Here is a 12,320-nt window from a genome sequence, read left to right on the forward strand (position 1 = left end):
CCCATATTACATTTTAAATCATTCCTCAGTTTTATCTAGACATTTTGTTCCGAAGGATTGCATGCAAGAGGAACAAAAGTATTTTTACAGAAAAATATTTTTATAATGTAATCATAAAACACATCATATTTAAGAATTGGTTAGAACAAAATCCTGAATTTTCAAAAGATTTCAAAAATGTGTTTATATAATTCCCCAACCCTTGTTGTTTAATAGCTATTTCAATCTCCCATTTACTTGAGTCTTTGAAAAGGAGTCAAAGGGAATAGAAGGCTCTTGCAGCATCTTCCACAGTGACCAAGGTGTGAATAACTATAAAAGAAGGGTGTACAATCGAAGGAAGAGAGCAGACAGTCTGGTCAAACATAAGGAGCAAATGAGAAGTACCCTTTTGGGGAACTGCTTGCCTGAGATGTTTAGTCTAGACTGGGGCTGTCTTGTCCCCTCCCGTCAGTTGCTTAAGCCTGTCTTTTAATAGTCCATTAGAACACTCAACCACACTTGCAGCTTGGGGCTGATATAGAGCATGGATATTCCATAGTATGTCTCATGATTGGGTCCACCAATATGTAGCTTGGTCCACAAATTCAGGCTGTTATCTGATGCAATATGCTCAGGAAATCTAAACAGGAGACCAATGTGGTCTCATAGGGCCTGGATAGTGTGGTCTGAGTCAGTGGAACACTTGGAGATAGAAAGGCCAAACCTGGTGAAATTATCAACTGCAGAAAAACCATCTGGATGGCATGAGAGGCCCAATATGATCTACCTACCAAGAAAGTCCTGGTCTGTTGGGTGGTATTTTGAGCTTTGGCCAGGCTCTGGCAGGCAGGGTAGCTATTCATGCTGCTTTGGCAACTTCTGATGATAGTGGCAGTCCATATGTACAGGTCTAGTAAGATGGTGTCTGACTTTTTATGGACTGTCGTCTTATGGGTCTAGGAAGTAGCTGTACATCCGATTGCTCTGGGACAGAGGACAGGCCAATCTCTACATTTAACTATCAAACACAGTCTGCTTGTTGGTTATGGTCTCCCTTTTCAGCATAATGTTCTCTCTGGTAAAAAGCTTATTTGGGGTCAGAGAGAATTTTTATCCAAATGCCTTATCCTCATAGGGGGGCTTATTTTATGTCAGTCTAAGGCTTTCCTATGGTCCAATCAAACAGTGAGGTTATTAGTTATAGCCTATGAATCAGGAAGGCTTACAGTCTTCTATATGCCCCTTTATAATGGCCCTAAGTACAGCAATTCCTATCAGAGCTTGGAGGCAAAGGCTAGCAGAGGTGCACAGAAACATCAACATCAATAATACATCCAGTAATGGGGACTATAATGGTGGAGGTTTGTAGGGACCCAAAGGGACATACCTATAGTCAGACTTGGGTTACAGTGGCATCATATCCCAAACTAGAGAACATTATTTTGCTTTTCCCTCTTCTTAGTGCCAGGCATTGCAGGGATAACAGTCATCTAAGCACCAGTACCTAAAAGCTCAAGAAGTATATTTTCTTTTTATATTGAACTCAAATCTTGACATAGGTCCTCCAGTTCTTCCTGAGTGCAGAGAGACATCAGTCTAACTCCTAGCCTTGTTTATTTTTAAAAGCTGAAATGTGTGGATAAATGATAGTGAGGCACTCCAAGCTATCCCTAGGCCCACAGGGAAGGGCAGAAGGAACCAAATCTTTTTCAGTCACAGGGGCTGCTCATCAGAGTTTGGTCTTGCATTTTATGGGGCTGCAGAGGGAGTGAAGAGCCTGGTGGAGCAGCCAGCAGGGATGGACATCAATTTTTTGTTTGGAACTCCCAGGGGTTTCCTGAGCTGGGACATGCATCTTCTGTTGCCTTGGCATCAGCGCTCCTGGGTCTTAGGCCTTCAGATTCAGACTGAATTACACCACCAGTTTTCCTAGTCCTCCAATTTGCAGATTATCTCTCTCTCTCTCTCTCTTTCATACACACACCCACACATACACACACACACAGGTCCAAATTCATCCTGTGGTTATTACCCCTGTTCTGTAAAGCATAATTGGAAGAGACATCCTAAGCAACTGGCAGAAGCCTTATATTGGTTCCATAATTGTAGAGTGAGGATTATTATGGTGGGAAAGGCCAAGTGGAAACCACTAGAACTGCTTCTACCTATGAAAATAGTAAATCAAAAGCAATACCTCATTCTTTGAGTCATTGCAGAGATTAATGCCACCATCAAGGACTTGAAAAATGCAGGGGTGGTGATTCCCACCTTATCCTCATTCAACTTCCATATTTGGCTTTTGCAGAAAACAGTTGGCTCTTGGGGAATGAAGGTAGATTATCATAAGCTTAACCAGGTGGTGACTCCAATTTTAGCTGCTATACTATACGTAGATTCATTTCTTGGGAAAATTCACACATCCACTTGTACTTGGTATGCAGCTATTGAGTTGATAAATTTTTTCCCCTTATCTGTTGGTAAAGACTACCAGAAGAAGTATGATTTCAATTAGCAAGACAAACAATATAACTTGACTGTCCTACCCTAGGTGTATATCAATTCTCCAGGCCTAAGTCATAATTTAGTACATAGAGATCATTTTTTGCCTTTCCTGTCCACAAGACATCACACTAGTCCATTTAATTGATGAAATTATGCTGATTGGAGCTAGTGAGCAGGAAGTAGCAACTACTTTAGACTTATTGCCAATGTATTTGCATGTCAGAGGGTAGGAAATATATTCTATGAAGATTCAGAAGTCTTCTATCTCAGTCAGATTTCTAGGAGTCCAGTGTTATGAAGCATGTCAAGATATCCCTTCTAAGGTGAAAAGCAATTTGTTGCATCTGACCCTTGCTACAACCTAAGAGGAGGTACAGTGCCTAATGAGCCTCTTTGGATTTTGAAGGGAACATATTTTCTGTTTGGATGTAATACTTCAACCCCTTTACCATGTGACCCCAAAAGCTGCTAGTTTTGAGTGAGTCCTAGAACAAGAGAAGGCTCTAATGTCCAGGCTGCCATGCAAGCTGCTCTGCCACATGGGCTATATGATCCAGCAGATTCAATGGTGCTTGAAGTGGCAGTGGCAGAAAGTGATGCTTTTTGGACCTTTTGCAGTCCCCTATAGGTAAATCACAGTGCAGGCTCTTAAGATTTTGAAGCAAAGTCCTGTCATTTTCTGTGGATAATTACTTTCAAAAACCATTGAGAAATAGCTTTGGGCTTGCTACTGGGCCTTAATACAGGCTGAATGCTTAAGCACAGTCCATCAAGTTACCATGTACCTCAACTGTCTATCATGAACTGGGTGTGTCTGATGCACCAAGCCATAAAATTGGGCATGCACAGCAGTCCTCCACTATCAAATAGAAGTGGTGTATATGAGATTGGGCTTGAGCAGGCCCTGAAGGAAAATGCAAGTCACTTGAGGAATTGGTCCACATGCTCATGGTCCTTACCCCTGCTACACTACCTTCTCTTTCTCATCCTGTACCTACTGCCTCATGGGGCTTTTCTTACAATCAGTTAACAGAGGAAGAGAAGATGCAGTTCTCTTTTACAGATAATTCTGTGTTATATGCAGGCAATACCTGTAAATGGATGGCTGCAACACTACAGCCTCTTTCTGGGACATTTCTGAAGGAATGTGGTAAAAGAAATTCTTCCAGTGGGCAGAACTTTTATATGTACCTAGCTGTTCATCTTCCATGGAAGGAGAAATGGACAGATGAGCAACTATATACCTATTCAAGGGCTGTGGCCCATGGGTTGCCTGGATGGTCAGGGCCATGGAAAAATAATCATTGAGTAATTGGTGACAAGGAGGTCTGGGTAAGAGGTATGTGGATTGACCTCTCTGAATGGATGAAAAACATGAAGATATTTGTGTTGCATGTGAATGCTCACCAAGGGGAGTCCTCATCAGAGGAGTATTTTAATAATCAAGTGGATGGGATGACCTTTTCTGTAGAATCCAGCCAACTTTTTCCCCCATCCACCCATGGCATGGCCCAATGAGCTCATGAACAAAGTGGCCATAGCGGCAGTTATGTAGGTTATGTATGGGCTCTACAACACAGCTTCCACTCACCAAGCAAACCTGGCTATAGTCACTGCTGAGTGCCAAATCTGCTGATGTTGGAGACCAGCACCGAATCCCCAACATGGCACCATTGTCTATGGTAATCATCTAGCTACCTAGTGGCAATTTAATTACATTGGGGTGCTTCCAAATTGGTGTTGTTTCATTTTTACTGGAATAGATACTTACTCTAGATACAGATTTGCCTTTCTGGCATGCAGTGCTTTTGCTACCATCTTTGGACTTACAGACATTTTTTTTTTTTGGCTGCATCAGGTCTTCGTTGCTGCATGTGGGCTTTCTCTAGTTGCAGTGAGCGGGGGCTACTCTTCGCTGTGGTGTGCGGGCTTCTCAGTGCGATGACATCTCTTGTTGAGGAGCATGGGCTCTAGGTGCGTGGGCTTCAGTAGTTGTGGCACGTGGGCTCTAGAACACAGGCTCAGTAGTTGTGGCGCATGGGCTTAGTTCCTCTGTGGCATGTGGGATCTTCCTGGACCAGGGCTTGAACCCGTGTCCCCTGCATTAGCAGGCGGATTCTTAACCACTGCACCACCAGGGAAGCCCTTACACAATGTTTTACCCACAGTCATGGTGTTCCACATAGCATTGCTTCTGATCAAAGACCTTACTTTACAGCAAATATAGGTGGCAATGAGGACATGCTCATGGAATTCACTGATCTTGCCATGTTCTCCATCGTCTTGAAGCACCTGTCTTGATTGGATGATGAATGACCCTTTGAGGACTCAGTTATAAGGCCTGCTAGGTGGCAAGACCTTGTAGGGTTGGGACAAATTTCTTCAGGGGGTCTGTATATGCTCTGAATCATTATTCAATATGTGATGTTATTTCTCCCATAGCTATGATTCAAGCCAGGAATCAAGGAGTGGAAATGGATGTCTTACCACTCACTATTACCCATATTTATGAACTGTCATATTTTTTTCTTTCTGTTCCTGTGAACTTATGCTCTGCTGGCCTAGAGGTCTTAGTTCCAAAAGGAGAAATGATTCCACCAGGAAACACAACAATGATTTCATTGAACTGGAGGTTAAGATTGTTTCACAGCCACTTTGGGCTCCTCATGTGTCTGAAACAACAAGCAAAGAAATGAGTTACTTTGGTAACTGTATTGACTGATGCTGATTACCAGGGGAAAATTGGACTACTACTCCACAAGTAGATGTATAGAAGAGTATGTCTGGAATACAGAGGAACCTTTAGGGCATATTACCATGGCTTGTGATTAAAGTCAATGGAAATCTACAATAACCCAATTTAGGCAGGACTACTAATGGCCCAGACCCTTCAGGAATGAAAATTTAGGTCACCTGTTTGGATAAGAAAACCACTTGTAGTGTTTACTAAGCACAAAGGGAATACATAATAGATAGTGGAGGAAGGTAGTTTTATTTTAGTTTTTGGAAGAAGATTGTTTTAAATACTAGATACAACCATGTGACCAGTAACAGAATCAAGAACTATAATTGTCATGAGCATTACTTCTTAATATGTATGAATATGTATATATATCACAAATATCATTGTTTTCTTCCTTATCTTATTCCCTCATCATAGAACATAAACTGTATTGACTTTTAATCACACAGCATTTAAGTACTGTTGACTTTATCCTAGTGTTCTAGTTAACAGGATATCAGGATATCAAAGAGAAGAGAGGATATCACTAAAGAAATTTGTCATTTTCTGGGGAAGGAGTAGTGTAATGTATTTTTGATTATACTCAGGATTTTTTTTTTATCACATTAGGCAGCTGTACCACCTTGTTATTGTTTCTATTTGGGAATTAAGCATCATTTTAGGAGATGTGTATGGATGCTAAGTTGACAACAGTATTACTTGTGATGGTTAACTTTATGTGTCAACTTGGCTAGGTCATGGTACCCAGATATTTGGTTAAACACTAATCTAGATATTGCTGTGAAAGTGTTTTTTAAAATTTTCTTTCTTTCTTTCTTTCTTTCTTTCTTTCCTTCCTTCCTTCCTTCCTTCCTTCCTTCCTTCCTTCCTTCCTTCCTTCCTTCCTTCCTTTCTTTTCTTTCTTTCTTTCTTCTTTCTCTTTCTTTCGGCTGTGCTGTGTGGCTTGTGGGATCTTACTTCCCTTACCAGGGATTAAACCTGGATCCCCTGCAGTGGAAGCATGGAGTCCTAACCACTGGACTGCCAAGGAATTCCTGAAAGCATTTTTTATTTTTATTTTTTTTTTTTGCGGTACGTGGGCCTCTCACTGTTGTGGCCTCTCCTGTTGCAGGGCACAGGTTCCGGACGTGCAGGCTCAGTGGCCATGGCTCACAGGCCCAGCCGCTCCGCGGCATGTGGGATCTTCCCGGACCGGGGCACGAACCCGTGTCCCCTGCATCGGCAGGCAGACTCTCAACCACTGCGCCACCAGGGAAGCCCCTGAAAGCATTTTTAAAATGAGGTTACTACTTAAATCAGTTGACTTTGAGTAAGTCAGACTGCCCTCCATAATGTGGGTAGATCTCATCCAGTCATTGAAGGCCTTAAGAAATAAGAGACTGACATTACCCAAAGAAGTGAGAAATCTGCCTTTAAATTGTCTTTGGACTGAAGCTGCAAAATTAACTCTTTCCTGGGTCTACACTCTGCTAGCCTCCCCTGCATATTTTTAACTTGCCAGCATCCACAACTGTGTGAATGAAGTCCTTAAAAATCTCTCTCTCCCTCTCTCCCTATATATAATATATATATATTTAATATATATAAATATATACTATATATTATATATATAATAGAATATATATATTCTATAATATATAGTATATATTCTGTAGTACATAGTATACATATAAAATATATGTTATATATTTTATAATATATATATTTCTTTTTTTTACTCCCCTAGGGAACCCTGATCAATACACAGTCACACTGGTAAAAAGTCATAAGTACTATTGGGGAAGGCTGGGAGAAAGATTACCAACATTAAGTTTTTGACACTGTATCAGAATCCTTCCTTTACGGAAGCCAGCTTCCTCTTCATCCAAGGAGTTTGGGGGCTGTAAACTGTCTCAAGTCTGGGAATTTGTTTAGGGGTTCCCTCACAAATTTATTTCTCATAGTCATGGTGAGAAGATGTGTCCTCTACATCCTTCCAGGTTGTGTCAGCAGATCCTAAATGACAAATGCACACTAACATTCCTTTCTCCCAAAGCCTTTGAATCCCTTCTTCTATAATATACCAAAGCAAGTCTTTTTTCAACTGCATTTAGTGTAGTTTACCTTTTTGTCCATGTTGCAGCTAATGAACCAAACTGTTAGAGCCCTCTCTAACTCCAGAGCTGTAATATTAAATCCAGAATCTCTGCTTAGTGGGCTCATATTAGTAAATTTGGCCTTATCCAACTTTATGTTCCTTCCACTGTTATCCTACATCCATAATATTCATTCACACACAGATTCCCTAAATTTTTATTCATCAATGTCAGAAAAAATCATGTAGTTCTTTTGGTTGTGTGCCTCATGAGTCACATTTTGTACCTCATACTTCCTCATATTTAGGGGCCTGCTGTGACTTGAGTCTAGTTATATGTCTAAAAACAAAGAAGTATGGTAGGTGAGGGTCCTGAGGAGAATCGGCTCTCTCTTGCAAGGTAACTAACTCTGTGTTGGCCATTATAGTTTGGCAGGCAAAGCAGGTTTAATCTCATCAGATGTGGCAGGAACAGCTGCTTCTACTGGCAAAAAAGACTCATTATAATTTAGGGGTCCATTATCCCCAGCTTTACTAGAATTTTCTATTATGTCCCTATTCCAATTTTCTGTGTCTCATTCCTTCCCATTCTATGCCCTTGCTTTGACAGTAGACACCCTGTGAGGTTGTAAATTCAACTTGTATTGTAATTCAGCAATTCATAGGGTGAGACTCTGAGTCTGATCTTTAGCAATCTCAGTTCTGAAGCTACAGTAGATAAAGCTTTCTTTCAAGGAAAACCTAAAAACTTTCAAGTCATTTATGTGTAACTTGAGCTGGGAAATTGAATCCTTGAGCTCATCCTCTTCTTTCTCTACTTTGCCCAGGGCAATTAGGAGAACCCAGCCAATCTCATTCTTCATCATTTAGATCCTTGTTTGATTACGAATATCTGATGGTGATATATATTTATTTTGAAGAATTGGCCCAGGCAATTGTGGGAGCTCTAATGTCTGAAATCTGCAGGGAAGGCCAGCAGCCTGGAGACCCTGGGAAGTGTTGATTTTGCAGCTCTATTCTGAAGTCAGTCTGGAGACAGAATTCCCTCTTCCTCAGGGAACCTCAGTCTTTTTCTCTTTAGTCCTTCAACTGATTGGATGAGGCTCAATCACTTTGTGTAGGGTAAACTGCTTTACTCAATGTATACTGATTTAAATATTAATCTCATCTTAAAAATATCTTCACAGAGACATCTAGACTGATGTTTGACCAAATATCTGGGTAGTGGCCTATCACAGTTGACACATAAAATTAACCATCACACACAGTGTCTCACCTGCCCATATTTTGTCTTAGGAAAGTTGTCAAATATTCTAGCTGAACTCTTCTTACCAGTGTCTGCTTTCATCTCCTTCAGGTGAGGACATGATAACCTCTCCCTTTCTCTCTAGGTTTTGTCTCTCCTTTAATTTTGGTGCGGGTAGCTCCTCTGCAACTTCAGCTTCTTGGTAGGTTTGAAAAAAATTCATGAATTTAAGTTAATACAGCTCATGTTGGGAGCAATGCTTGTTCTAACTCCCTATATCCTGGGAGGAACTAAGATGTCAGCACTATATGTAAAAATCCATTTATGTTTCTATGTATACTTGCCTGTTGCTTCCACTTGCAGCATAAGACTCTGAGACAGGAAGACAAGAGTACAGTCATTTTGGGAAAGGACTGGAGAACAGCCTTGGGAAAAACAGGCCTTGCAAGCTAAAGAACAAAGGTACTGGGGATCTGAGTCCTAGAGACAAAAAACAGGCTGGCAGGAATAAAAGATTATCTTTGTTACACTGAGTATACCTAGTTGCCACAAGGCAAGAAACTCAACTATAAATTTTAACCCTATCTGTTCCTGTGCTTTCTTACAGAAAATTCTCATGCATTTCTTTCCCCTCACAAAAGCACTCCCTATTCCTGATAGCCACCATGGAGCCAATTGCTACTGATCAAAAAAGTATTACAATTTCTAGAAATTATCAATGATCATGAGACAAGCCCCCCTTTTGTTATAAAAGAAACTTGCCCCTTCTACTCCGGGAGCTGACTTTTTTTTTCTGCCTTCTCCCTTGTGCACAAGCTATCTCTTTTAATAAAAAGCTTTGCTTGCCTGGACTTCCCTGGTGATCCAGTGGGTAAGACTTCGTGCCCCCACTGCAGGAAGCCCTGGTTCAATACCCGGTCAGGGAACTAGATCCCACATGCATGCCGCAACTAAGAGTTCGCATGCTGTAGCTAAGAAGTCCTCATGATGCAAAGAAGTCTGAATGCTGTAACTAAAAGATCCCGCATACTGCAACTGAGACTTGGCACAGTCAAAAAAAATTTAAAAAAAGAAAGAAAAGAAACAAAGAACTCTTTTAAAAAATAATAATAATTTTTTAATAAAAAAATTCAAAAACTAAAGTTAAAACATTTTTTAAATTAAAAAAATTTACAAAAATAAAAATTATAAAATATATTAAAAAAGCTTTGCTTGACTAAGAGTCTTGTGGAAGTGATATTCATTTCTATGGTAGTGCTGTCCAAGAATCTGGAAAGGGCCCAGTAACAACTCCACGATGTGCATTCACTGAATTTTGTTTAATTATCGTGAAAAACACTACTTGAATTTATAGACATGTTTGAGAATTTCTTTGCATATAAATCCAGAAGTTTTTCCAAACTTTGAAAATGACCTATATAGAGACACAATTTAAAATTGACAAGATAAAAGGATTATAAAAATGAAAGCTTTTTGTTGTTCTTTTTTGTTTTGTTTTTCCAACCCTTCCTTTGCCATTACTACAATTATTAGTAGGCTGGTGGGTAGAAACTAATAGCAATATCTATATATGTATTTGTATATGAAAGAATTATAACCCACCAAACAGTTGGGGAAATCCTAGAGAAAAGTCTTTCAAAATATGGGCTCTGATGCAGGTCACGTGAAGGATCAGAGATTTTATCCTATTTGTATGCTAACAATTTAGCTTGCCACAGTTCTGTAGATGTTGCCAGAATGGCACAAATTTTCTGGGTCAGAGACAAAGAACTTTATTACTCATGGCACAATAGGCAGCATGAGCTTCATGTTTTTATCAGTTCCTCTTGTCACGAAATCCCACAGGAAAGATGCAGAAAAGTGCAGGTCAATGCTACACACACAGTGGGTTTGTGCCACAGCTGAGAAACCGGGAACGTAGGAAACCCCTTGATTTTATAAGGGGGCTGCTAGAAAACTTGTCCAGTGTTAGCCCCAGAGGAACACATTATCTTTGTTGTACTGGTGAAGAAATAAACCAGCTCTCCACCCAGGAGGGAGATTCTACACCTTACAAGACTTCTTTCTATACAATCATACTTGAAATGATAGTTTAAAACAAACTATGATCTGAATGTTGTTGCCTTCCCCCATTCATATGTTGAAGTATTTCCCCTCAAGGTGATGGTATTAGGAGGCGGAGCCTTTGGAAGGTGATTATATCATGAAGATGGAGTCCTCATGAATGGGATTAATGCCCTTATAAAAGAAGCCAAAGAAAACTCCCTTGTCCCTTCCACCATGTGAAGTTACAGTGAGAAGACCATCTATAAGGAAGCAGTATCTCACCAGACACCAAATCTACTGGCACCTTAATCTTGGACTTCCCAGCCTCCAGAACTGTGAGAAATAAGTTTCTGTTGTGTATAAGCCACCCAATTTATGGTATTTTGTTATAGCAATCAAATGGACTGACAATGCCTACACTCATGGAAACATGAGATAACATGGAGAATTGTTTCTCCATTATCCATTAGTAGGTCAGGAAATCTTTTTAGTGGGTCACAACTAGCACATTAATACATATATACACATATATGTAATTGGTCATGATGAACAATGTGTTTCTTATTGTGGGTTATTGTCACAGAAGTTTGAAAGCCACTGCCCTAGAACAGTTTAAATTGCAAAAGTTTTATTGAGCTAAGAATTCATGAAAAAATTAGGGGTCTGAAGTGTATCTTACCCTGGAACTTTAATGAGATATCTGGAAAATCTTTATTAATATTTGTAACAGGAAAGAGCCAATTCTGACTCCATGTTGGATCTGTTTCTTTTACTTTAACCTTTGCTTTTCATTGCTTTTGTTATTATATTCACTGTCTATAGCTGTAAGCACACATAATGGCCTGCCACAGAAAACTCTGCCCCTCTGCCTGACTGTTAAGTGCTTTTGTTCAGGTCACAGAGAGACATTCTGACCCTGCCCACCTGTGAATGACTGCAGAAAAGAAGAAATTAACACATCCCCTCCCCGGTACAGGCCATGGGAAGAGATGTTTTGCAAGATAAATGGCCTTTTTATTTTACTTCCTCACCTCCGCCCCCTCTCTGTTCTATAAAAGGAACTGGCATCCAGACCCCATAAGATGATTTTCTGGGGACTCTAGTCTGCCGTCTTCTTCATCTGCTGGCTTTCCAAATAAAGTCTCTATCTCTTGCCTCAACACCTCATCTCCCGATTTTTTGGCCTGTCATGCAGTAACCAGAGTGATCTTGGATTTGGTAAAAATTTTGGCTTAGCCAGCCAGGAGCCTTGCTGCTCGTGGCTAGCCAGCACCAGTCAGGGAATACTGGGGCAAGGCCCTAGCAGCTGCCAGGATTAGTTGCCCTGAGGATCTTCCCTTCAAGATTCCCTGAAGCAGCACCCGCTACCCCAGCACTTGGCAGTTGAAGCAAGGAACCAACAAACTTCTACAAGTAGATGGACTCGATTTTAGAGGGTAAGTCGCTCCAGTGTGCACACTGAGAACATATCCCCCCCCCCCTCAATTTGGGCTTTTCCTTTACGGGACAAGCCAGTTTGTTTGGTTGGGGTACCATGTTGGAGAGGGGAATTATTGTTGGACTTCATCTGATTTGGGAACCGGTTCGTTGGTTTTGGTTTTGTGTGTGTTGATGTTGGAATTTGTTTGCGTGTTTTGTGCTTTGGTGTTATCAAACTTATAAAAATGGGAAATACTCCATCTATCCAAAAGGAGAGTCCTTTGGGGAGTATATTAGAGAAATGGGCA

At 40.6% G+C, this 12,320-nt stretch overlaps 1 pseudogene; it reads left to right on the forward strand.

Moving 5' to 3' along the window:
- Positions 1-1,322: 1,322 nt before the first annotated feature.
- LOC113609084 (uncharacterized) overlaps positions 1,323-12,320 on the forward strand; it is a 42,750-nt pseudogene continuing 31,752 nt past the window's right edge.

Source organism: Aethalodelphis obliquidens, unplaced genomic scaffold (assembly GCF_003676395.1).
Source record: "Aethalodelphis obliquidens isolate GAN/ISIS:26980383/991018 unplaced genomic scaffold, ASM367639v1 scaffold54, whole genome shotgun sequence".
NCBI classification, from domain to species: domain Eukaryota; kingdom Metazoa; phylum Chordata; class Mammalia; order Artiodactyla; family Delphinidae; genus Aethalodelphis; species Aethalodelphis obliquidens.